Source organism: Mauremys reevesii, linkage group 17, assembly GCF_016161935.1.
Source record: "Mauremys reevesii isolate NIE-2019 linkage group 17, ASM1616193v1, whole genome shotgun sequence".
NCBI lineage: Eukaryota > Metazoa > Chordata > Testudines > Geoemydidae > Mauremys > Mauremys reevesii.
Genome location: NC_052639.1, coordinates 31,846,456 through 31,870,706, shown reverse-complemented (window position 1 = coordinate 31,870,706; position 24,251 = coordinate 31,846,456). Strand labels below are relative to the sequence as shown.

Below are 24,251 nucleotides of genomic sequence, written 5' to 3'. Positions count from 1 at the left end.
ACTTTCCTCTTTCACCATGATGGCTTACTTTTCAAAAGTCAATTATATTTTTTTAGAAATCTAGACCTGTTATGTGTTTTGGTGTAACTTGCATTATTCTTATGTTAAATTTGCATAATCCTAACGAAACATTTACTTTATTCATATCTCTTTTATATCTCATTGGTCCTGACACCCCCTGTAAATTGAACACCCCCCCTAATTTCAATTCCTGGGGAAACCACTGCCTCTGGCAGTGGTTAGACAAGCAACAGCAAGGCACTGGACTGGTCTGGAGTGAAAGTTCTGTGGGAAGGAACTGAAAAGAGTATTGGGGCTGCGGTGCAGCGCTTGCAGACACTTTCTTTGGCCTGTTTTCCTGGAAGAGTTAGCAGCGAGAGATTGTTAGTCACAGGTCAGTGGGTGGGTTTGTGCAAACTAGAGTGTACAGGGAACTGTCTTTGAACAGAAGGAAGGAGAGAAACCGGCAAGAGGAAGGAGGCTGAAAGACTTCTCTGGCTTTGAACAGAATTCTGTGTTAATAGTTCTTGCTTTTAGCTGATCTCACTGAGGTCAGTTGGGGCGCATGGACAGACATGGGAGTGACTCAGCCAGGTCATTCCCATCTTCTGCCAAGCAACCAGGAGATGACAATGGCTAGCAGTTGTACTGTACTGTTTGCTACCAGCCTAAGATGTAAAAACTAGATGAATCAAAACAAGAAATTGACCTGTTTTGTTTTGTGAAATCAACAGCCTGCTAAACCCAGGGTTTTGAGTTCAATCCTTGAGAGGGCCATTCTGTGTGACAAAGTTGTTTGTGTTTCTCCTTGATGCAAAGCCACCCTTTGTTGATTTTAATTCCTGTAAGCCATGCCATCAGTCGCCCCTCCTCCATCAGAGCAATGGCAGACAATTGTTTCACGCCTTTTCTCAGTGCAGAACCAGAATCTGCAAAAGCGAAAACAGGCAAGGAGGTGACAGCAGTGCGGTGACAAGAGTGATGAGGACATAGACATGGTCATAGACTTCTCACAGAGTACAGGCCAGGCAATGTGCCCTGGCAATGTGCACATCATGCTGATGAGCTCTGCATGAGCTCTGCATGGTCAACTGTGCTCATCAGCACGCCACACTGGCCAAACAGGAAATGAAATTAAAAAGTTTGCGACCCTTTTCCTGTCTACCTGGACAGTGCATCTGAGTTGAAAACGCTGTCCAGAGTGGTCACAATGGAGCACTCTGGGATAGCTCCTGGAGGCCAATACCATCGAATTGCGTCCACACTACCCTAAATTTGACCCAGCAAGGCTGATTTCAGTGCTAATCCCCTCGTCGGAGGTGGAGTAAAGAAATCGATTTAAAGAGCCCTTTAAGTTGAAAAAAAGGGCTTTGTCGTGTGCATAGGTCTAGGGTTAAATGGCGGTAACGCTGCTAAATTCGACCTAAAGTCATAGTGTAGACAAGGCCTCAGAGGAATTTTATAGCTACTGGCTGGATGTCCAAAAAAGGGAGCTACCCACCTACCCTTTCATTGATCACACTTGGTAACTACTAAGCAGAAGCACAGAATCTAGATGGATTTGCTGCGTCTCCTGCAGGCCTTCCTAATGGCACAGCAGGGCTGCTCTTGGCTCTGCACAAGGTTGTTTTGTTTAGCAGTGACTGTGAAGGGACTTCCAGCTATTTGGCTGTGGGAACTCTGGTATTAAGTGGACACCCTGTCTTAACTGTGTATGGCTGTATTGCTTGTAGATTTCTATATTCTGTACTGATGTTACCAAATGGAGTATTTTGTAGCGGTCTGCTATAATTTAACTTATACAAACTATGAATATGCTCCTCAGACTTAACCACCCGCCTTTCACACACTCCCTGCTTCTCACTCTCTGGGCTGGGAACAAGCCACCGGCATGTGCGTCCATTGGATTATTTTTATTTAATTACTTCTCATTGTTAAATTATTTATGTTTTTTTAAATTTCATTGCAGTGCATTTTCTTCCTGCCACTGTCACCTGGCAGCTAAGGGATGTGAGATTCTCCTCCATTGCGTTTCTGCCCACGGAAAAAGAAGAGACCCCACACTTCAGTACCTTTGGAAATAAAAGCAACCTGGAAACAAACCAGCTGTCTCCTCAGTGTGCAATTTGTGTCTCTTTGGTGCAGTTGATGTGTGTGCAGCATGTGTGGTGGACAGGGGCACTGTGTGCTCACATGGGAATTCACCATCCTTGGTGCAGGATTTGACTTGTTCTGGGAGTGAACATAGCACTTGTGGAGTTTCAGGCACAGGCTGCATGACCCTCCATTTATCTTTGGTGCAGATACAGCCCAGGCAGCACTAGTGCAACCTCCTCTCCTGCTGCCCTCCACCATCATCTGCACAGCCCACCTGTCAGGGCAGGAGGGGAATGTCTCAGATGGGACTACCCTGGGATGGGGAGGTGTGGTTGCATCCATTAGGTCACCAGACTGAGCCTTCTAATATCCTTGGTGATTGTTCCCAAGATCCAGGACTTTGTGCTCAAACATCTCCCAGCTTCCTTGTTTAATATAAAGGCCAAGGTTTCCTTGCAATATACAGGAAGAAAGTAGATTTTCACCCCAGATGGGACTTCAACCCACAATCTCTGGCTTCAGAAGCCAATGCCTTATCCATTAGGCCACTGGGGCCCTGATGTACAGCTACTGAAGAGATGGAAATTCCTCTCATAAATGCACATTCCTCGCATTTGCTTCAACACCAAATAGCCCCTTTATGTGCCTTACAGAAATGTCTGCATCCCCTGGCAGCGAGGCAACTGGGCAGGTTGCTGACACAATTACAACCCAGAATACAAAGTGTACAGTGCTGACTATATATAGTTTTATTACAAATATTTACACTGTAAAATATAAAGTACTATAGTGCAATCTCTTTATCATTAAAGTGCAACTTGCATATGTAGATTTTTTTTTGTTGCATAAGTGCACTCAAAAGAAAACAATGTAAAACTTTAGAGTCCAGTCAGTCCTACTGGGTTCAGCTAATCGCTGAGACAAACAAGTTTGTTTACATTTACTGGAGATAATGCTGCCCGTGTCTTATATACGTCACCTAAAAGTGAGAACAGGCTCTCTCATGGCACTTTTGTAGCCAGCGTTGCAAGGTATTAACGTTCCAGATATGCTAACATCCATATGCCTTCATACTTCAACCACCATTCCAGAGGACATGCTTCCATGCTGATAATGCTCGTTAAAAAAATAACGTGTTAATTTGTGACTGAAGACCTTGATGAAGAACTGTATGTCTCCTGCTCCATGGTTCTATCCGCATTCTGCCATATATTTCATTTTATGGCAGTCTTGGGTGATGACCCAGCACATGTTGTTCACTTTAAGAACACTTTCACTGCAAATTTGACAAAACGCAAAGAAGGTATAACGTGAGATTTCTAGAGACAGCTACAGCGCCGAGCCAAAGTTTAAGAATCTGAAGAGCCTTCCAAAATCCAAGAGGGACGAGGTGTGAAACGTTGTCAGAAGTCCTCAAAGAGCAACACTCTGATGCAGACACTACAGAACCTGAACCACTAGACAGGAAAATCAATCTTCGGTTGGTGGCATCGTTATCGAGCAGTACCTGTCATCAGCATGGAAGCATGTCCCTGGCCTCTGATTGCTAGCAGCTCGGAGAGGAGAACAGGGGCTGGACCTCTCCATGGCCGCCTGGTCTGCTCACTCCCTCTGAAGCCCATAGCCAGGGCCAGCCTTTGGGGTGGGTGCCACCAGGGAATTGCCCAGGGGTACCATGGTCAAGGGCGGTGCTGTACGGTAGCAGAGAGGTGTGTGCTGCTGGTGTAAAGTCAGAAACTGCTCCCGGCTGGCAGGGGAGTGCTGCTTGGGGTGGTGCCCAGATTTTCCCTGCTCCTCCCGGCACAGGAGCATGGGGGGAGGGAGGGGAAGAGAAGGGGGAGATAGCGGTGATGAGCGGATACTGCTCCCCCCAATGTTCCTCCGTGCCCCCCTCTCACAGCCCCCAAGCGATGTGCGGAGGAGCAGTGGTCAGGGGCAGCGGGGGGAGCGAGCAGCAATGCCAGCTACTCTGTGCATCCAGGTCAGTTTCCCAAGTGGGCACAGGAGGGGTGCAGGGGTTAGGGAAAAGGGGGCACAGTGCAGGGATTACGGGTGCGGGAGGAGGCAGGGGTTAGGGGAACTGGAGGGGGCACAGGGTTAGGGGTGCAGAGCTTCAGGGTTGGGTGCCAGAGGGGGGGGGAGCAGGGATTAGGGGGACAGTAGCACAGACCCCACCTACTCCTCCTGCTTTCTCCTGACACCAGCACCACCCTTCCCAGCATCGCCTCATGGCAGCATCTGCTTCCGGACTCGCACCAGAAACGGGAAGTCTGGGCCCTGCCTGGCAGCGGCTGTCAGGAAATGGAAGCAGGAGACACGACCACTCCCATGGTGCTGTGGGGCCTGTCCTGGCTGGTGGGAGATGGAGGCAGTGGATACTACCACTCCCATGGTGCCATAGGGTTTTCAGGTGGGTGCCTCCCCCCCCGGGTTGGGCTCCAGGGGAGGTTTGGCATCTTAAGAGACTGGGGGGGGGGGTTGCTTGGAGGAGGTTTGAGGACCAACAGCGAAGGGGAAGTTGGACACTGGCCAGAATACCAGGGAGACAAGGCAGGTGAGGTGATACCTGTTACTGGACCAGCTTTGGAGCCACACAGGGTCTTCTTCATGCAGGGGAAAGGTGCTCAGAGCATCACAGTTCAATAGAAGGTGGAACGCTCTGCCCTGAACACCAGACATTCCCCTGCTTCCTGGAACGGGGGGGCCTGTCCCCACTGTCCTGTAAACAGCCCCACCATGTACCCCAGAGGTGGCTGCATCTTAGCACCAAGACACCAGTGGTCACTGCTCCAGAGGAGATGGTACATACAGGCCACTGCCCTACGTGGCCCCACACGTTACTGCCCCAAGAGATGAGGTACACACAGGCTACTACTCAAACTGGGCACCTGGGGTCACTGCAGCAATGGTTGTGGGGGATACATGCAGGGCACTGCCGCACATGGCCACCAGGGGCCACTGCTGCAATGGTGGTGGTTTGGGGCAGGGGGGATGATAAACAGGCCACTGACTGAAGTGGCCACTACCACAATGGTGTGGGGAGAGAGGGAGGGAGATATCAATAGGGCACTGCCACACCAGGGCACCACAGGGAGGTCACTGCTCCAATTAGTAGAGATACACATCGGGTAGTGCCCCAACTGGGGGCCCTACCCCAGAGAGAGAGGGGGCTGGGGAGAGAAGAGGAAATCAAAGGCCACTGCCTCACTTAGCCACAAGGGTCACTACCTAAATAGGGGACAAACACACAGGGCACTGCCCCACCTGACCACCAGGGGTCACTGCCCCACTTGGGGGCTATACAGCGGGTATTGCCCCACAGAGATGCCAGGGATCAGTGCCTGCCATACCTGGCTCAGGGTAGAAGGGATAGGGTGACCAGATGTCCCAATTTTATAGGGACAGTCCCAATATTTGGGGCTTTTTCTTATGTAGGTGCCTATTACCCTCCACCCCGTCCCGATTCTTCACACTTTCTATCTGGTCACCCTGGGGGGCAGGGGCAGGGAGAGAGGGGGCTACACACAGGGCACTGCCATACTTGGCCGCCAGTGCACATCCCTAGTGGGGGAGTGACACACACCAGGAGCAGGGCTCACTGCCACAAAGGGGTTGGAAGATACTGAGGGCACTGCCTGACACGGCGACCCAGGCACCCTGCCACCTTGGGGGAGGTGAAAAACACACCTCAGGCACTGATTCCTCTGGCTACCAGTGGTCACTGGCCCAAGGCAGGGGTTGGGGGACTAAATACACAGGGACTGCCCCACTGGGACAACACGAGTCACCGAGATGAGAGTGGGCTATGCAGAGGGCACTGCCCCAATGGCTCATATACATACAGGGCGCTGCCTCACCTACCCACCAGCGCTCACAGGCACAATGGCAATGGTGGGGTCACATAGGCAACTGCCCTCAGTGGCCAGCAGGGGTCGCTGCAGCAATGCTAGGGGGGATACATGCCAGGCATTGCTGCCCCTCACCACCAGGAGTCACTGCTCCTACAAGGAGGCCCCCTACAGGACACTCTCGTGCCTGGCCAGCAGGGGTCACTATCACTGGGGAGGGGCTATGGGGAAGCAGAGAAAGAGCAACTAACTGCAGTGGGGAAAATCGTCATCTACCGGGGAGAAAGAACGGACTCCGCTAGGACATCGCACCAACTCCGGCCAGGCTGGAGACCAGCAATGGGCTGGAGCAGCTCCAGCTAGAGGCTGGGCGGAGGCAGGTGACCTCGGTCTCTGTGCTGAGCAGGATGCGTTGGCAGCGAGGAGGGATAGGGAACCCCCCAGCCAGGGTCTTGCTGCCCAAGGAGGGGGAGATCTGTGGCAGTTTTGGAGTAGCTGGTTCAGCAGCCGTGAGCCGCATGCTTGTCCCCGCCTGAGCTCTCCAGGAGCACATAACACACAGGTGTACACTGGATGTAGGCACCAGTGTAACGACAGGGCCAGACTCTGCTGAGTGCTGCCTGCGAGAGACAGGGGCAGAGTCAGACGGGCAGATGGGGGCAGGAGATGACAGGGCCAGCGGCCATGAGCTGAACCCATCACAAGTCCAGCCTGTGACGTCACCATCCGTCCCTGCAGCTCTCCATCTGTCCCGCTGTCCGTCCAACTCTCAACCCCCATCCGTCCCCAATGTATGCCACACACCCCCCTTCACCCATCTGCCTCACACACTCATCTATTTCCGCATGCAACCCGCTGTCCTCTGATTGTCCCTGCAGTGCCCAGCACAAGGAGGCATAGTGGACCCTGAGTGAGGCTTTTGGGTGATGCAGTAATGGAGCTAGCGGGTGATAAGGAGGGTTCTGGGAATCTCTAATCCCAGCCCCACTTCTCCTGTGCCCAAAGCCATGACCACGAGCCCACCCTCTCAGTCTCAGACCCCACAGCCCCAAAGACATGACTGGCCACTCATGCTGTGACCCAGTTACACCAATGAGGTCTCCTGAAGATAGAGGATTGGAAGAGCAACCCCCTTATCCTGGCAGGCAGGACACATCCTTTCCAATATGGCAGAGACCTTGCCCGGGGGCAGATGGATCCAGCTGAGCCCATAGGAGACTGGGGGAGGGGGAGCAGAGGAAGAGGATGCAGGCAACTGAACATGACAGGTGTCCATGAAAGGAGAGAGAGAGTTTGAGTGTAAGTTGGCCAACATAGAGAAACCTCGGAGGAAGAAAGAAACTCAGAACAGGGAGTCACCCTCATGGATCCAACTTTCTGCTAGGGAGCACACACCACTCCTGGCCAGAGATGATCAGCCCTCGCAAATGGCAACATCATCTCCCTTGAAGCCACAGCTAGTCTGGAAACCCACACCCAGGTAACGGGAAGTCCCTGCCTGGAGCCAGGAGGACTGTGACCAGAGCCCTTCCCAAACCAGATACATATCTCACCGACAGACAGCTACTCTGATCCCAGCTGGGCAGGTCTTGCCTGGCATCAACAGGATTCACGCAGTCACTGCTCTCGCTCACTTTCCATCTCACCTCAGGGCTGGACTCCGTCCCCGCGATTTATTTTCTCTTGGTATGAAACACAACACAAAAGAAAAAGCAACGGTGGCGAGGCTCCTCTTCTCACTACTCCCACACCCCAGGGCTCCGGCTTTAACCCTCCTCCCATTCTGCCATCACAGCTACAATTAGAAATCTGCAGCCTGGGCTCAGACCTGGTTGTCTCCCCAATCCTTGGCGCTGTCCAGCACGTCTCCCTCCACAGAAGTCACCTGGCCTCGTCTTAGACTCCATCTTCATATTGCTCTTCTCCTTCCCAGAGCTCCTGCTCTGCCCCTCAGGCCTGTCTGTGCTCAGCTCTGCAGGCAGAGGGGAAGGGGCACGATGGGAACACACACGCCCCATTCCAGACACCCCGCGGCATCCACCGGGCTACCAAACCACGTCACCTGTGGCCAAAACCACCCCCCACCCCGAGGGAGCAAACAGCCTTGGTGAGCCCAGCACACACAAGGCAGGAAAAGAGTCACACCCACCCCCAGCCCAGCCCAAGGGGGAGCTTCCCTCACTTCCCGGCCACAGGCCCACGGGGCTCCTGGAGGGGCCGGGGGCCCCCTGAACAACTCGCACAGGGTGTGATGTGGGACGGGGGGGTAGGGGGGGCCGGGCCGCCGGGGGGGGGGGGCAGGAGGGGCAGTTTGCCCCAGGCCCCACAGGGGCCCCCACTGGAGTTTTCGGGGCCCCTGGAGCAGGGTCCTTCACTCTCCCCGGGGGGCCTGGAAAACCCTTGCGGGGCCGGGCCCAGGAGCTTCCTCCGCTCCGGGGCGGAAGGACCCCCGCTGGCGAGTTACCGCAGCGGCACCCGCCGAAGTGCCCCCGGGACCGACCCGCCTCTGCCCCGAGCCCCCGCCCGGATCCCACGGATCCCAACGCCGCAGCGCCGGGGGGAGCCTCGGGCGAGGGAACTGGGCCTCCCGCGCGCCGAGTCTCTGTCCCGCGCTCTCCGCCAATCAGGAGCGGGAGGGGCGCGGCGAAGGGACGAGTTACGGCCCTCCTGCAATAGAGGCCGCGTGAGAGAGACAGAGAACTACACTTCCAAGAGTGCACCGGGAGGGAGCGCGTTGTCCGAGCAACCGGCGCACTTCCGCTCTGAGACGAGTCAGGAACTACAACTCCCAGCCTGCCCCGGGGCACTTCCGTCCTCTCGAGCCCAGGGAAGGGCGGGTCCCTGGGTCAACCTGACACCTCCTCACAACTCCTCAGCCCCCCCCCAGAGAGCCCCGCCCTCCGGCTCCTGACGCGAACTCGCCTGTCCCGGGTCTCGCCCGGCCCTGCCCCCGCCTGCTTCTCCTGGCCTCCTGTCTCCCCACCCGGGGCTGTTGGATGGAGCCATATGGAAATATGGGGGAGCCAGGACTCCTGGGTTCTCCCCCAGCTCTGGGAGGGGGGTAGAGTGGGGGAGGGGCAGGGCTGGAAGCCAGGACTCCTGGGTTCTCCCCAGCTCTGGGAGGGGGTGAGTGGGGAGGGGCAGGGCTGGGAGCCAGGACTCCTGGGTTCTCCCCAGCCTGGGAGGGGTAGAGTGGGGGAGGGGCAGGGCTGGGAGCCAGGACTCCTGGGTTCTCCCCCAGCTCCGGGAGGGGGGCAGAGTGGGGGAGGGGCAGGGCTGGGAGCCAGGACTCCTGGGTTCTCCCCAGCCTGGGAGGGGGTAGAGTGGGGAGGGGCAGGGCTGGGAGCCAGGACTCCTGGGTTCTCCCCAGCTCTGGGAGGGGGCAGAGTGGGGAGGGGCAGGGCTGGGAGCCAGGACTCCTGGGTTCTCCCCAGCCCGGGAGGGGGCAGAGTGGGGAGGGGCAGGGCTGGGAGCCAGGACTCCTGGGTTCTCCCCAGCTGGGAGGGGGCAGAGTGGGGAGGGGCAGGGCTGGGAGCCAGGACTCCTGGGTTCTCCCCCAGCTCCGGGAGGGGGCTAGAGTGGGGGACGGGCGGGGCTGGGAGCCAGGACTCCTGGGTTCTCCCCCAGCTCCGGGAGGGGGACAGAGTGGGGGAGGGGCAGGGCTGGGAGCCAGGACTCCTGGGATCTCCCCCAGCTCTGGGAGGGGGTAGAGTGGGGGAGGGGCTGGGGTGCCTGCTGCCCTCGCAGCGACCAGCAGAGCGCCCCCTGCAGCTTGCCGCCCCAACCACGTGCTTGGTGTGCTGGTGCCTGGAGCTGCCCCTGGTTCCAGCCCCTCTGCCCAGGCAGCTCCCCCAGCCTGACACACACACACACACACACACACACAGAGCCCCTGTACCCGCCCCACCCCAGGGCTCCTCATCCCAGAGGGGAGCCCCCCGGCTGAGTGGGGAATCAGACCCCCCCGAAATTACCCTGGGACCAGCTTGATCTTCCTCCGCCCTGCCCTGCTCTGCATGTATTCAGAGTGAGTCAGTTTCCCTGTCCTGCCATGTGTCTCTTCTCCTCCCCAGTTCCTTCCAAACCGCCCCATTGCCCCTGCACCCCGGGCTGGGTCTCTGCCAACCCTCCTGCCCCCAATATCTCCCTGCCCCTACAGGTCTATAGGGCTGGATCCTCCCTCCCCTTCTCCCCTCATTTCCTGCCTCTGGGGTCTATGGAGATGCGTGTCTCCTCTGCCATCTCCTCCTGCCCCAATATCCCTCTGGGGCTCTCTGGGGCTGGGGCTCTCTCCTGCCCCTGTGCTCTCCCTGCACACGATGTCCTGGGAGTGACTCAGTTTCCCTGGACCAACATTTCACACACCCCACCCCCACCCAACAAGTCTCCCACCACCCCACCCCTTCCTCCTGCACCCCAGGCTGGGTCTCTGCCAATCCCCCTTCTCCTCCTGACCCCAAGATCTCCTGCCCCTACAGGTCTATGGGTTGGGTCTCTCCTTCCCCGCCCCATCCTCCCCCAATATCTCCCTGCCCCAGGCCCTCTATGGGGCTGGGTCTCTCCCTGAAGCCCCGCCCCCATCCCCGCCCGGCGGCTGTGACGTGCTCACTCCCTGCAGACAACTCAGTCCCTGGAGACTAAAAGGACAGAAGGTGTCACGTGTCCATGGGCGGGGCTATGCAGATGAGCAGTGTCTGGCGGCAGGACGGAGAGCAGCGAGATGAACCGAAGGAGCCCGGTGGAGAGAATTCTCTCCGTGTGTACAGAATCCGGTGTGGGGAGTTCGTGCTGTGGGTGCCTGCACCGGAGTCACTTCGGGGCAGTGTTTGCCACTGAGCTGCATATTGACCAAAGGTGTGTGAATGGAGTGTGGTGCCTGGCGGGGAGCAGCTCATGGTGAAAAAGAAAGCAGTGGGAGCAACAGATCCTGTCCTAGCAGTGGTTTGTGCGGTTTCTTTGCAACCATGAGTGGGATTGTTGTGGGTGCAACTAGACCCCACCTTCTCTGATGGGGTGGGGCTTCTACTGTCTGCCTGGGGGTCCATGATGTCACAGCCCATGGGGGTTGAATCATGTTTCTGAAGTGGAGAGCAACTTCCCTGTTCCCACTCATTCTCCACTAGGGGCTGGGATCTCTAGGAGGAGCCCAGGAAAACAGTCTCCCCTATGGAACCAGGAGTCCTGTCTCCCAGTCCTCCTGCTCTAGACCCCCTCCACTCCCAGAGCCAGGGATAGAACCCAGGGGTCCTGGTGCCCAGCCCCCTCCCTGCTCTGACCAGGGGCGGCTCTAGACCCCAGCGCTCCAAGCAGGCGCTTGGGGCGGCCGTTCCCGGGGGGGCGGCATTTGGCTCCGGTTGAGCTCCGCAGGCATGACTGCGCGGGTCCCGCTTCCCGCTCCTCGTGACCTGCCGCAGGCATGCCGGCAGGAGCTCAACCGAGCCGCTGGACCGCCGGCCGGCCGGAAGGGCGGCGCAGCGCTCTGCGCTGCTTGGGGCAGCGTGATTTGTAGAGCCGCCCCTGGCTCTGACCACTCGACCCCACTCCCCTCCCAGGGTGGTGCAGGGGTCACTGGGTCTGTGTCTCAGCTCTGCTAAGGGCCTTGACTGATTTTCTCAAAAGTGCTTCCTTCTGTATCCAGCATATCTGCCCCCCCCCCGCCCAGTCGCTGCCCACCCCCATGTGGGGGCACCAGCAGTGTGCCGGGTCGAGATGGGAAATTGTCCAAGCTGGCCCAGGAGAGACATGTGTGTCCCTGCTGGTGGGCTGAACCCTGTGTGTGTGTGTGTTGGCTTTGCAGGATTTTGTATCCTGCAGCAAGTGACACACACATTGATGCACAAAGGACTCACACAGTCCCAAGAACACTCACACACAACACACCCAGAGGGGCATGCTAGCTCCATCCCCAAAGAGAGAAACAATCACACCCCCCAGCCATGCTCACAATCACACACACACTGGAATATTCACAATTGTGCTCAGAGACACAACCGCACACAGTTCACTCCCACTGCTCCCAACACAAGGACCTCCTGCCCCATACAGCATGTGCCAAGGCCTGTGGAACTCACTGCCACTGGACAGCTACCAATGAGAATGGACCTTTCCAGGAGACCAATAGACATAGCCGTGGCGACAGAGGGGGCTGGGCTTCCAGGGCCTGACCCTGGCTGAGACTGGTTCTGACCATAGGGGTCTATCCAGCCGGGGGCAGCGTGACCCACACACAGACCCACCAGAAGCGCCTTTCTTAGCAGGTCTCCCAGGCCATCCCCCACCCTGCCCCGGGCTGGGTAACAAAGGGGCAGTATGAGACTCTGGGCCATGTGTGAGGAAGTGGGACTGGTCTTACTGGGGTCTGTGAAGCTTCAGTGTCCCCAGTGCAGTTCTTAAGTATCTAGCAAAGCAAAAGGCCAGTGCAACGGAATGCCTGACACTCTGTCTCCTAGCAACTGATGGCCTGGGCCCCTCCCCTGCAAAGGTGCAATTGAAGGTGTTGGAGACAAAGGGGTCAGGTGACCTCCTGGCCCAGGGAAGAAGCTGAGCAGAGAGGAGGGGCTGGAGGGGGTTGGGCAGACTGGAGCTGGCTGGGGAAAGAAGGGAAGCACAGACAGGGCTCTGATCCCCAATGGGGGCTATAGGGCTCCTGGGGCCCCAAGATGGACCTAACAGGGGGGATCCTGTTATCTGTGCCTGCAAGACCTGTGTTGGACTGTGTTCCTGTCGTCTAAATAAACCTTCTGCTTTACTGGCTGGCTGAGAGTCACTGTGATCGCAGGAAGCTGGGGGTGCAGGACCCTGACTCCCACACCCGTGACACCATGTCGCAACTCGGCCCCAGCCCCACTCACACACGCTGGTGACTTGGGTAACTGCCGAGGGATTGCACAAGAGAGAGTCAGAGCCAGGGAGAGAACCCAGGAGTCCTGGCTACCCCCCGACACACACTCTAACCACTGGACCCCACTCTGCTCCCAGGGCTGGAGATAGAACCCAGGAATTCTGACCACCAAACCCCCCCCCCTGCTCTGACCACCAGTCCTCACACTCCCCTTTAGATTTTAGTCTCGCTGCCTCTTCTATCCACCCACCCCACCTGTCCATCCCTTTGCTGCAGGTTTTGGGGTGTCACCCTGCTCTGCATTCCCCAGTGCAGCCCAAGGCTTTTCCTCCTCAACCACACATCCTCACCCCTCTCATGCTGGATCATCTGCTTGGCCCCCTGCCCCCTCTCGGGATGCGCTGTGCGGCTGGGGATTGTGCAACGGCCCAGCACCAGGCAACACAGAACGGACACCACGTGCCCTGCCCCACCTCATGTGAGCTGCTCTCCAGGTGCATCGGAGCCCGGTGCCCCGCATCTTGGCACTCCTGCCCCACAGGGGGTGAGCTGCAGCCCCACCACACTCCGCAGAGGGAAGAAGGGTCAGGCCAGCCAGCCCTTGTAAGATGGGGAAATCACCACCAGGGTGAATGGTATGGGGGCTGTGACATACAGAGAAACGGTTGTTGCGCCGGCAGAGGGCAGCAGAGCATGCACACACACACAATTGCAAACATACACAAACACATGCATGAATCCAGACACACACACGCACAGAATTGCTAATATACACAAACATCCGCACAAATCCAGCCAACATCAACACAACTGCTAACAGATGCAAATACATGCACAAATCCAGCCACATGAACACACAGACTTGCACAGCCACAAACACCCCCTCCCCACACACAAAACCCCATGCAGAAATCAATCAATCAATCAATCAATACACACACGCACAATCCCCATTCTATGCACACACCTTGGGTCAGTGTGACACTGAATACTTCAATTGGATGGGGGGCCCAGCACCATGGCTATTCCCGGCCCCCCAGGGCTTGCCGGGGTGGATGGGGGGCACCGGGGGCACAATCCATTGCCAGACACGGGGTGGGGGGGTAGAGATGGGGATGGAACCGTGGCACCACCCAGTTCCTGGCACAGGCTCCTTCCAGGATTTGCATTTCTTGGTAGTTTTCACCCCATCACCACTTCCTGCCCAGCCCCTCCTGCTGTGCAAGACGGTTCTGGGGACGGAAGAACCCAGGAGTCCTGGCTCCCAGCCTCACCTGTGCTAAGGTACGAGACTCTACTCTAACCCCAGTGCTGGGACTGGACCCTAGGAGTCCTGACACCCATCTTCCTTTCCTCTAACCACTAGACTCCACTCCTGCCCTTTTGGGGAGCCAGGACTCCTGGGTTCTGTCTCCAACTCTGGGAGCAGAGTGGGGTCTAGTGGTTAGAGCAGGAGGAGCCAGGACTCCTGGGTTCTACTCTCAGTGCTACTGTGTGACACTGGGCCTCTGTTTCTCCTCCCACTTTTGGGTGTGGAGCCTGTAAACTCTCTGGGGCATGGCCTGTCTCTCGCTGTGTCTGGGCAGCGCCTGGCCCAACGGGGCCTGATCTCAGCTGGGGCAGGGACTGTCTCTGTGTCTGTGCAGCCCCCGGCACAACAGGGGCCTTGATTCTGCCCCGGTCTCTGTAGGTGCTGCTGTTGTACAGATAAGTAGTCGTGATACTAAAAGGCGTGGCAGTGCGTGAGTGCACCACCATTGCCATGCAAGGGCTAAATGTGATTCTTATCCCTGTGACCCCCTGTGAACCCTTCCCCCCCCCGATTCTCCACCCTGAGCCCCTTGTACCGCTGCCTTTGTCAACGGCAACGCAGAAAGCCACCCAGCTCTAGCCCTAAAACAAGAAGATGACCAAAAAAAACCTCACACCAACAGGAAACCAGCCCCAGCAGTTTGTGACTTCACTTCCCAAAATTATATACACAAACACACACACACAGAGCCCCGCTCAAACAGCCCCCTTTGCCAATGCACCACCTCACCTCGTCCAGAGAGGTCTAGGTGGGAAGCTTCACGTGGGAGCAGTGATGGACAGCACCATCAAGGTAGGTTCTGGAGATGGTCCTCCAGATGCAGGCGTCTGGGCTCCAACTGGCACTGGGCTCACACTGGGCTGTGTTCAGTTCCTCTCTCTGGTGTGCGCCTGCTCCACAAACGCCCCGCCCCTGCTCTTTCCTTCTGGTACAAAAATATCCTCTTCCTTCGCCCCAGAGAGAGACACCCACGGTGCTGCTCAGCACACGCCTTCCCACCTTCCCCATTCCCAGGAGCGTGCAGGAAGGGAGTCATGATTGGGAGAGCCCGTGTCCCGAGGGGAGGGTATTTTGGGGCTTGCCCCCTCCACAGAGCATGGGGGTGCCAATAGGCACCTATGGATGGTCCCGCCAAGCAGGGCCAGGATGGAAATGGGGGGCCTGTTCCCCCAACATGGAGAATCTGGGTGCAACCTTGCTTAACGGGTCAGTCTGTCCTTTCTCTGACTCTCTCATTCCAGCTTCAGCTAGCACTTGTGGTTCATTTGCTCTTTTTCATTCCTTTCCTTCTCTAGCTTGTATGTCCTTGCTTTCTTTTTCCTCTACCTTTCACGCTCTTGCTTTCTTTCCTTCTTTTTCTAATATTTTTCTCTCCTTTATTTCTTTCTCTGCCTTTCACATTCTTTTCGCTTGCTCTCTCTCTGCTGGTTATTTTTTCACTCTTTTCCTCGCTCCTTCCGACCCAAGCGGTTCTCCTCACACAGATTTTGACAGGTTTTCCCCCTGATCAGCAAGTGGATTAAGCACGACTTCAGTGGGTGTTTGCCAGGCCAGGAAGCAGGCTGGCCGGGTGTCTTCATGGCCATCTGCTGTCCATGCATAGGCATGGTCCTCCCCTCCTCTGGCCCTGACCTCAGTCGCTCTGTGGCTTATAAGCCTTCCTCAGAGCTGTCAGCACCAGCCGCCTCTGCTCTAGGTGCCCAGAGGAGGAGAGGTGTGCTGGGCTCCAGCCTGGGACTCTTCCTCAGGGCCGCCCAGAGGGGGCAAGAGGGCAATTTGCCCCAGGCCCTGAGCCCCACAGGCCCCCACGAGAGTTTTTCGGGGCCCCTGGAGCGGGGTCCTCACTCGCCCGGGGCCTGGAAAACTCTTGCGGGCCGGGCGCAGGAGCTTCTTCGCTCCCGGTTCGCCGGGCGGGGGTCCTTCCGCCCGGGGCAGAAGGACCCCGCTGGCGAATTACCGCAAGACGGAGCCGGACCCGCCGCCGAAGTTCAGCTCGGCTCGGCGGTAATTGGCGGCGGGGCCCTTCCTTCCGGGACCCGCCGCTGGCCTCAAGACCCGCGGCGGGGACCTCCCCTGCCGCCGAATTTCCGCTGAAGACCGGACTGCGCTTCGGCGGCGGGTCCCCCTTCGGCGGTAATTCGGCAGCGGGGGGGCCCCCACCGCAGGTCTTCAGGGCACTTTGGCAGCGGGTCCCGGAATGGAAGGGCCCCCCGCCGCCGAAGACCCCAGGCCCCCGGAATCCTCTGGGCGGCCCTGCTCTTCCTCCCTCCTGCCTACCAAGCCTGGCCCTGCTTTCTTCAAGTGCCATGTGGGCAAGAGGAAAAGTGTGGCCACAAGCACCAAACTTGTGGGCATCAGGTCAAGCAGTGAGAATCCCAACCCCCAGAGCCACTTCTAGACCCCCACCAAAGACCTGACTCCAGTAGGGAGGAGTCACCCAGCAGAAGGGAAATGATTCACTCTTACATAGCTGGAGACAGGAAAGCACTTTGAGCACCAGATCTTTACCACCAGCTAACACAAGGTCCTACTGAGATTTGAACTGAGATTGCAGGATTCAGAGTCCTGAGTGCTGCCCGTTACACCATGGGACCAGCTCATACTGCCTTCTCTGCACATTGGTGACTCTCACAGGGCTGGCTTGTGTAAGGGACTGTTGGCCCTTTACTAAAACTTAGTGGGGTTTTTGGTTGGCTAGTTTCCAGTCCCAATAGAAGGGGGAAGGGTCAATGGGAAATCAGGACCCTGAGACTGACATGCCCCTGGTGCAATGGTCACCAACTGGTAGGGAACAAGTGAGAATTTGTTAATGGAGAAAAATTCCTGGTGAAAATTGGCAAAGCTGTGGAGAGTTTGAAAAGTTCCAGTGAATTTACACATGGGTCTTGACACATGGGTCTCAACCTCAATTTACCTTAGGGCCAGTGCCAGTCCTCCCAGTGGGCCAATAATGTCACTCACCCCGCCCAGAACCCGCCCCCCAAAACTCTGCCCCTCACCTGCCTAAGGCTCTGGGAGGAGTTTGGGTGGAGGAGGGGTTCTGGGGGCAGGCGCTGGGAGGGAGTTTGGGTGGGGAGGGGTTCTGGGGGCAGGCGCTGGGAGGAGTTTGGGTGGGGAGGGGTTCTGGGGGCAGGCTCTGGGAGGGAGTTTGGGTGGGGAGGGGTTCTGGGGGGCAGGCGCTGGGAGGGAGTTTGGGTGGGGGTGGGGTTCTGGGGTGCAGGCTCTGGGATGGAGTTTGCAGCACCGTAACATGGGCGAGGCGAGTGAGGCACTTGCCTCAGCTGCAGAAAGTGGAGGGGCGCAGCTCTACCACGATCAGCGGCGCTTCGGCGGCAGCTCTACCACTGCCACTTCTTCGGTGGCAGTTCGTCAGTGGGTCCTTCTCTCCGAGAGGGACTCAGGGACCCGCTGCCGAATTGCCACCGAAGGATGAATGAAGCGGCGGTGGCAATTCAGTGGCAGGTCCTTCTCTCCGACAGGGACTTAAGGAACCGCAGCCAAAGAGCCTGGAGCCGGCCCTTGCCTTGAGTACAAAAATTCCTTGTACGGCTCTGGGAGTTTGGGTGCTGGGTGCAGGCTCTGGGCTGGGGCAGGGAGTAGGGGGAACAGGAGGAGGGGTGGGGTGCAGGCTCTGGGAGGGAGATTAGGTGGGCAGGAGGGTGTGTGGTGGGAGTGGGAGTGGGGGGCTGGTGTGTGTGGTGTGGGGGGCTGGCTCTGGGTGGGTGTTGGCGGGGAGGCGGTGGGGGTATGTGGGGAGGGGATGGTGGTGCAGGCTCTGGGAGGGAGTAAGGTGCGGTGCTTACCGGGTGTCCAAGGTGGGGTGGGCTGGGGCCTCCACGTTCTGCTGCCCCAGGCATCACCCCGCAGCATCCCATTGGCTGCAGGCTCGGGGTGGGGGAAGCGCGCGGAGGCACAGACCCACCCTGCCCTGCCATGCAGAGGGGCCGGCAGCCATTGGAGTGAGCAGGCAGATGCTGCTCAGCTGTGCTGCACTGCTGGGGCTCCTGGGGGGGAGCGCCTGGGGGCAGGTGGGGCCAAGGGAGTGACCCGGTCCCAAAACTGCTGGAGCCCCACGGGTGAGACCTGGGGACCAGGACTGCCAGCCAAACTCCTTGAAGAGGAGGTGTCCTCTCCTGTCAAAACTGATCTTCCTCCTTCAGTTCAGTGACAGCTTGAATTGTTCCTTATCCCGGCAGAGCCAGAGGATTGAAAGCAGCAACATCAAACCCCTGTGTAGCTCGCAGGAATGGACATAAACACTCCCTGGTATCTGAGGAGATGTTTAGCTTTGCCCTTGGTCAACTACAAGGCCAAAGGGAAAGGAGGTGGCACCAAAGGGAAAGGAGAGTGAAACATGGCACATCATTGTTATGCCCATGGTGGCTGCAAAATCTTTTTATGTACTTCTTCTTATCAGCAGTGCATTATTTTCTCTGGCGTCTAGACCTTGACTATACCTTGGCCAAGAAATTTGTACCTTGATAAAATAATTGACTGCCCCTGGTGAAGGCAATGGACTTGACACCCACTGGGATGTCCCAACACCGGTACAAGTGCTAACAACATGGCTGCCTTTTAGCCATCGATTTTAATCGGGGCAATACATTGAAACAAACCCCTGTTAAATCATTTCTCAGCCCGAGTCCTTCACCCACATTCCCTAGAGCATTGGGCCACCACGTGGATGTTTCATTTCCCACCTCAATTTCACAGAGACACAATTTCCTTTGCACAGATCCATGAACAGTGAAATCTTCCTGTGTCTCTGGTCTGAACCAGGGCATTCGATTCCAGTGAACCCTTCTCTCCTGCAATGGCAATGGTCAGACAGAGGGGTTGTGGCACCTGCATCCCTGGCAGGAAGCTATTGGCTCAGCTCTTTCTTTCTGCTGCTGCTGTTAGTCCATGTAACATCAAGGGTGGAATGCAAGGCTGAGTTCACGCACCAGCCCCCTGAAATATTTCAGTGCCCCAGAGAAATCCTGCCCCTGGAACAATGTGCTGGAGATTTGACTAGGAAAGGGACTGTCTGAATTGTCAGAGTGGGGAATGAACAACAATCTACAGCAATGTCGTTCACACAAACACACTCTCATCCTGCTCCAGCTGGAAGGGAAATGGGCAGGAATTCTCACTGTTCACCCAAGGGCACACTTACACTGATGCGCAGTCATGAGCGTGCTGGGGAAGCTGGTCTGAGCAATTTGAAGTGACAATTCAGTGAGAACAGAATCATCATGTAGTGGAATAATTGTATGTCAAGTAGTTGTGGCCGAGTGGTTAAGGCGATGGACTAGAAATCTATTGGCGTCACCCCGCACAGGTTCAAATCCTGCCAACTACACAAGCACTGTGCTGTTGTTATTATCACTCTAATCTTAGTGCCTGAGCATCCACAGTGCAAACTGGAGCCAGATCTACTTTCACTCTGTGGACACCTAAAATGCTGCTGTGGCATTGCTATAGCACTTTGGAGTAAACAGTGATTGGAGGGGTTTTCCCATCCCTGTAATAGCTGCATTGACAGAACAATTCTTCCTTTTCTTTACCACTATCTAACCAGGGCTTAGGTCACCTTAACTCTATGGGTTGGGTTGGGTTGGGTTGGGTTGGGGGGTTCACACCCTGAGAGACGTCACTCTGTCAGTTCAGTGCCCAGCGTACACCAGCCCTTAGATCCCTCTTGGTATTTCAATGCAGGCACTGACCTGTGAGAGGAAAACATCAGCTCACAAACACACAGACTGAATTCCCCACATTTCATCTCGCTGCACTTTCCAGAAAGTCACGAAATTCAATTCATTCTTGATAGGACAGAGAAAAAATAAGTGACACTAAGTTTTTGGCTTGGGTAAATAAAATTAAGTGTTTAATTAATATAGTACAAATCTGTACTGATTCCTCTAACTAACACCACAGTGTGAAACAGGAACAGAGACAAAGCTTGTCAGTGACGACTAATTTCGCAAATGATCTTCCCATTATTAATTTCCACGCTGCCCCCATTGGAGGTCTGGGCACCTCCAGTGTCATTGCTCTGCATTCACCTGCCCCTAGAATTGTTCTCGGACATTCGCCTTCCTCTGCAGCGTGGGGCCTGGGTCACTTGCTGAGGATTCCTGCACCTTGAGGTCTTTAAGCCACGATTTGAGGACTTCAGTAACTCAGACATAGGTTAGGGTTTTGTTACAGGAGTGGATGGGTGAGATAATGGTCCCTTCTGACCTTAAGTCTATGAATCTAGTCCCAAATTTTAGTCCTGCTTTGGGACAGTGTCTGTCATGCAAGAAACTGCCCAGTCTGCGCTAGCAGTGAGGCTCCTCACTAACAGCTGAAATCAGGAGAGCTGTGTGAAGTGCAGGGCCCCAGGGGTGCCTGAACAGGGGAGAACAACACCCCAGGACTTTTAAAAATGGGAGGGCTCTGAAAGGAGGGGCCCAGCCTCTGTAGCAGGAATGCAGGGCAGGCGAGTTCACGGCGGGCATTATGGGATACTGGTGGAGGCCATTATAGTGATATAATGACCAGCAGCATTTACACTGAAAATTTGTCACTTTAAGTTTGCTGCACAAAGCTCTAGGCCTCTCGTCAAGGTGGTTTTATTTTGTCACCAAAACAGGGCAATTTTGTCGCCAGACGTGGCATTGCAGTGTGTGCACCAGCCAAAAGCTGCCAACCGAGGAGCGTTGTGTGTTTTTCACACCTGAGCAATATAAGGATGCTGAAATAACTTTGCAGTGCAGACCTGGCCAAAGATTCACACACACACACAGAGCTTGCAAGGAAAACGTCACCTGCTCCTCTGCTTTGCAGAATTCAAACACAAGCAAAGCTTGTCAGGCCCCAGTGGGGATGGCAGAGAGTCAGGTGTGGGCAGACAGTGTGTTTTAGCCACAGGCAGGCACCATGGCTTAGCTGGCTAAAGCACCTGTCTTGTAAACAGCAGATCCTGGGTTCAACTCCCAGTGGTGCCTTGTTGGTTAACTTTTAGGACACCTGGTATTGGCTACTGACAGAGGACAAAACACAGAGCTAGGTGGGCCTTTGGTCCAGCCCAGTGTGGCTGTTTAAACTGGGATTGAGGAGAAGGGTGAAGAGGAGCAGGCTCTGGTTGGGAGTGAGGAGCAGTGAGCATAGGAGGGACTGAGGGTTGGGTCTGAGGGGCACTGGGAAAAGAGGGGACGTGGGTTTAGGCTGAAGAGCATCTTCATTTGGGGATCCAGCAGGACAGGGGAAGGCAGCAGGTGATTCTAATTCCTTAGGGATATTCTGTGTGTTCGTGTGTGTGTGTGTGTGTGTGCAGGGGAGGAACATGCTCTATGCCCAGAGGCCTTTATTCCTTCAGGCTGCAAGGACAGAGGGGCTGTCAGGAAGTTGCCCCTTCAAACCCAACAACACAAAAAGGCCCTTCTGAGGAAAGGAAAAATCCTGCAGAGAAAAAGTAACCTCCAAGAGGACTCCAGCAAGACAGTGTAAGATCTTGGGGAGTAGTTTATCACCTGACCAGGACTTGAACCCTGGACCTCAGATTAAAAGTCTGATGTTCTGCCAACTGAGCTAACCAGGCTCCCAAAGCAAAAGAGCAAGTTGGTGCAGAGGAGAAACTAGTCAAGAAAACAAGAGCGGGAAACAATAGGGGAAACCTGCTGCTCTCTCTGGCCTGGTCAACACTACGAGTTTATATCGAATTTAACAGCATTAAATCACATTAACCCTGCACCCGTCCACACAACGAAGCCCTTTATATCAATATAAAGGGCTCTTAATACCGATATCTGTACTCCTCCCCGACGAGGGGTGTAGCATTGAAATCGATATTGCCATGTTGGATTAGGGTTCGTGTGGCCGCAATTCGACGGTATTGGCCTCCAGGCGCTATCCCACAGTGCACCATTGTGACCGCTCTGGACAGCAATCTGAACTCGGATACACTGGCCAAGTAGACAGGAAAAGTCCCGTGAACTTTTGAATTTAATTTCCTGTTTGCCCAGCGTGGAGCGCTGATCAGCACAGGTGACCATGCAGTCCCAGAATCCAAAAAGAGCTCCAGCATGGACCGTGCGGGAGATACTGAAGCTGATCTCTGCATGGGGAGATGAATCCGTTCTATCAGAACTCCGTTCCAAAAGACAAAATGCCAAAACTTTGCAAAAATCTCCAAGGCTATGATGGACAGAGGCTACAGTAGGGACTCAACACAGTGCTGAAACTTAAGGAGCTGAGACAAATGTACCAGAAATCCAAAGAATGAAATGGATACTCACAGAGGGAGGGGCGACTGATGACTGTAGCTATCCCACAGTTCCCGCACTGTCCGAAAACCATTTACATTCTTGGCTGAGTTCCCAAAGCCTGAAAGGTCAAAACATTGTTGTGGGTGGTTCCGGTATGTGTCATTCCCCGCCCCGTGAAAGCCGAGGGATAAAAATTGTTTCTCACCTTTTTCACTGTCACCGTATGTCTACTGGATGCTGCTGTGAGACACGGTGCTGCAGCGCCACACAGCACCATCCTCTTCCCTTCCTGGCGGACGGCAGACGGTACAGTAGGACTGGTATCCGTCATCGCTGTCCCATGAGTGCTCCTGGCTAGCCTCGTGAGATCAGCCGGGTGCCTGGGCAAAAATGGAATGACTCCCAGGTCATTCTCTTCTTTAAGCGTCTGTCAGCACCATCCAGTAGACATATGGTGACAGTGAAAAAAGACTGAATGGGCTCCATGGTTGCCGTGCTATGGCGTCTGCCCAGGCAATCCAGGGAAAAGGGCACAAAATGATTGTCTGCCGTTGCTTTCACGGAGGGAGGATTGAGTGACGACATTTACCCAGAATCACCCGTGACACTGTTTTTGCCCCATCAGGCATTGGGATCTCAACCAAGAATTCCAATGGGCGGGGGAGACTGCAGGAACTATGGGATAGCTATGGCATAGCTACCCATAGTGCAACGCTCTGGAAATTGACGCTAGCCTCGGTACATGGACGCAAACCGCCGAATTAATGTGTTTATTGTGTCACCGTGTGCACTCGACTTTATACAATCTGTTTCAAAAACAGTTTCTGTAAAATCGAATAATCCTGTAGTGTAGACATACCCTGAGATTAACAACTTTGGTGGCTAATTGAAAGGCTGATGATTCAAACCCAGGTGAAGATGGAGGTGTTTTTTTAAGTGATGAGCATCCAGTACATTTTAACAGGCAGAAAAATGCCTCAATGCTGGTCTAGCCTCATTGGGCAAGCATAAGGAACACTTTTGCCGGTGGTATAGTGGTGAGCATAGCTGCCTTCTAAACAGTTGACCTGGGTTCAATTCCCAGCCAATACAGGGATGTGATATTCTCTCCTTTGGGAGCTGGTTTAATTTCAATCATGTTGTATCACTTTATCAATGGAATGACAGAATCCATGTGCTGCGGGTCACTCAACACACAATGAAAGAAGAAAGGGGTGGGACTATACAATGAGCTGTTGGAGTTATCCTGGCATTACAATGTTTGGTTAACTTCTTGAAAAAGTATTTCCTTTACTTCCCTCTCCCTTTTAGACTCAGAGCCTTTAAGGTCAGAAGGGACCAGTGTGATCATCTAGTCCGACCTGCTGCACCACGCAGGCCAAAAGACCCCACCCACCCACTCCTGTAATAGACCCGGGAGGGGAGGCAGCTCTGTGCACTGCCCCTACCTCAGGCAGCACATGGAGGCCCTCTGCTCCCCTCCCCATGGGTGTGCAGAGATGTGCCAGCAGCACTGAGGTGGCTCCTGCCCACTCTGCCTCCGTCCCTCTGTGCCACTCCCAGAAATGGCCGGCATGTCCCAGCATCCCTGGGGTGGGGGAGGTCTCCATTCATTGCCCCTGCCCTGAGTACCGACTCGCAGCGCCCATTGGCCAAGTCACGCAGAAGAGCCGGCCGCCATAGGCCAACATCCAAGGGCAGAGGAAGCCAAGCCACAAGGCTTCAAAAGGTGACTGGCCAAGATCCTCTAGCTTTCCCTGCTGATGCCAAGGCTTTTCCTCAGCTCATTTCACCACCCTCTGCCATGCAGGGGTTGGGGTTATCGCAGGTGTTACCCAAAATTGGGCCAGCCAGTAAGCAAAGGGAGGACTAATGACCCACCAGAGTTTGGCAGAAAGCAGCACATTTATTATACTGAC

At 55.5% G+C, this 24,251-nt stretch overlaps 3 non-coding genes across 3 annotated transcripts; 2 read left to right on the top strand and 1 right to left on the bottom strand.

Annotated features, from left to right (window-relative positions):
* Positions 1–2,579: 2,579 nt before the first annotated feature.
* TRNAQ-CUG lies at positions 2,580–2,652 on the bottom strand. Its single transcript has one exon. It is a non-coding gene; the product is annotated as a tRNA-Gln (tRNA).
* Positions 2,653–19,360: 16,708 nt separating this feature from the next.
* Positions 19,361–19,442, top strand: TRNAS-AGA. The gene has a single exon. It is a non-coding gene; the product is annotated as a tRNA-Ser (tRNA).
* A 1,556-nt stretch (positions 19,443–20,998) lies between these two features.
* Positions 20,999–21,072, top strand: TRNAT-UGU. Its single transcript has one exon. It is a non-coding gene; the product is annotated as a tRNA-Thr (tRNA).
* The last annotated feature ends 3,179 nt before the right edge of the window (positions 21,073–24,251 follow it).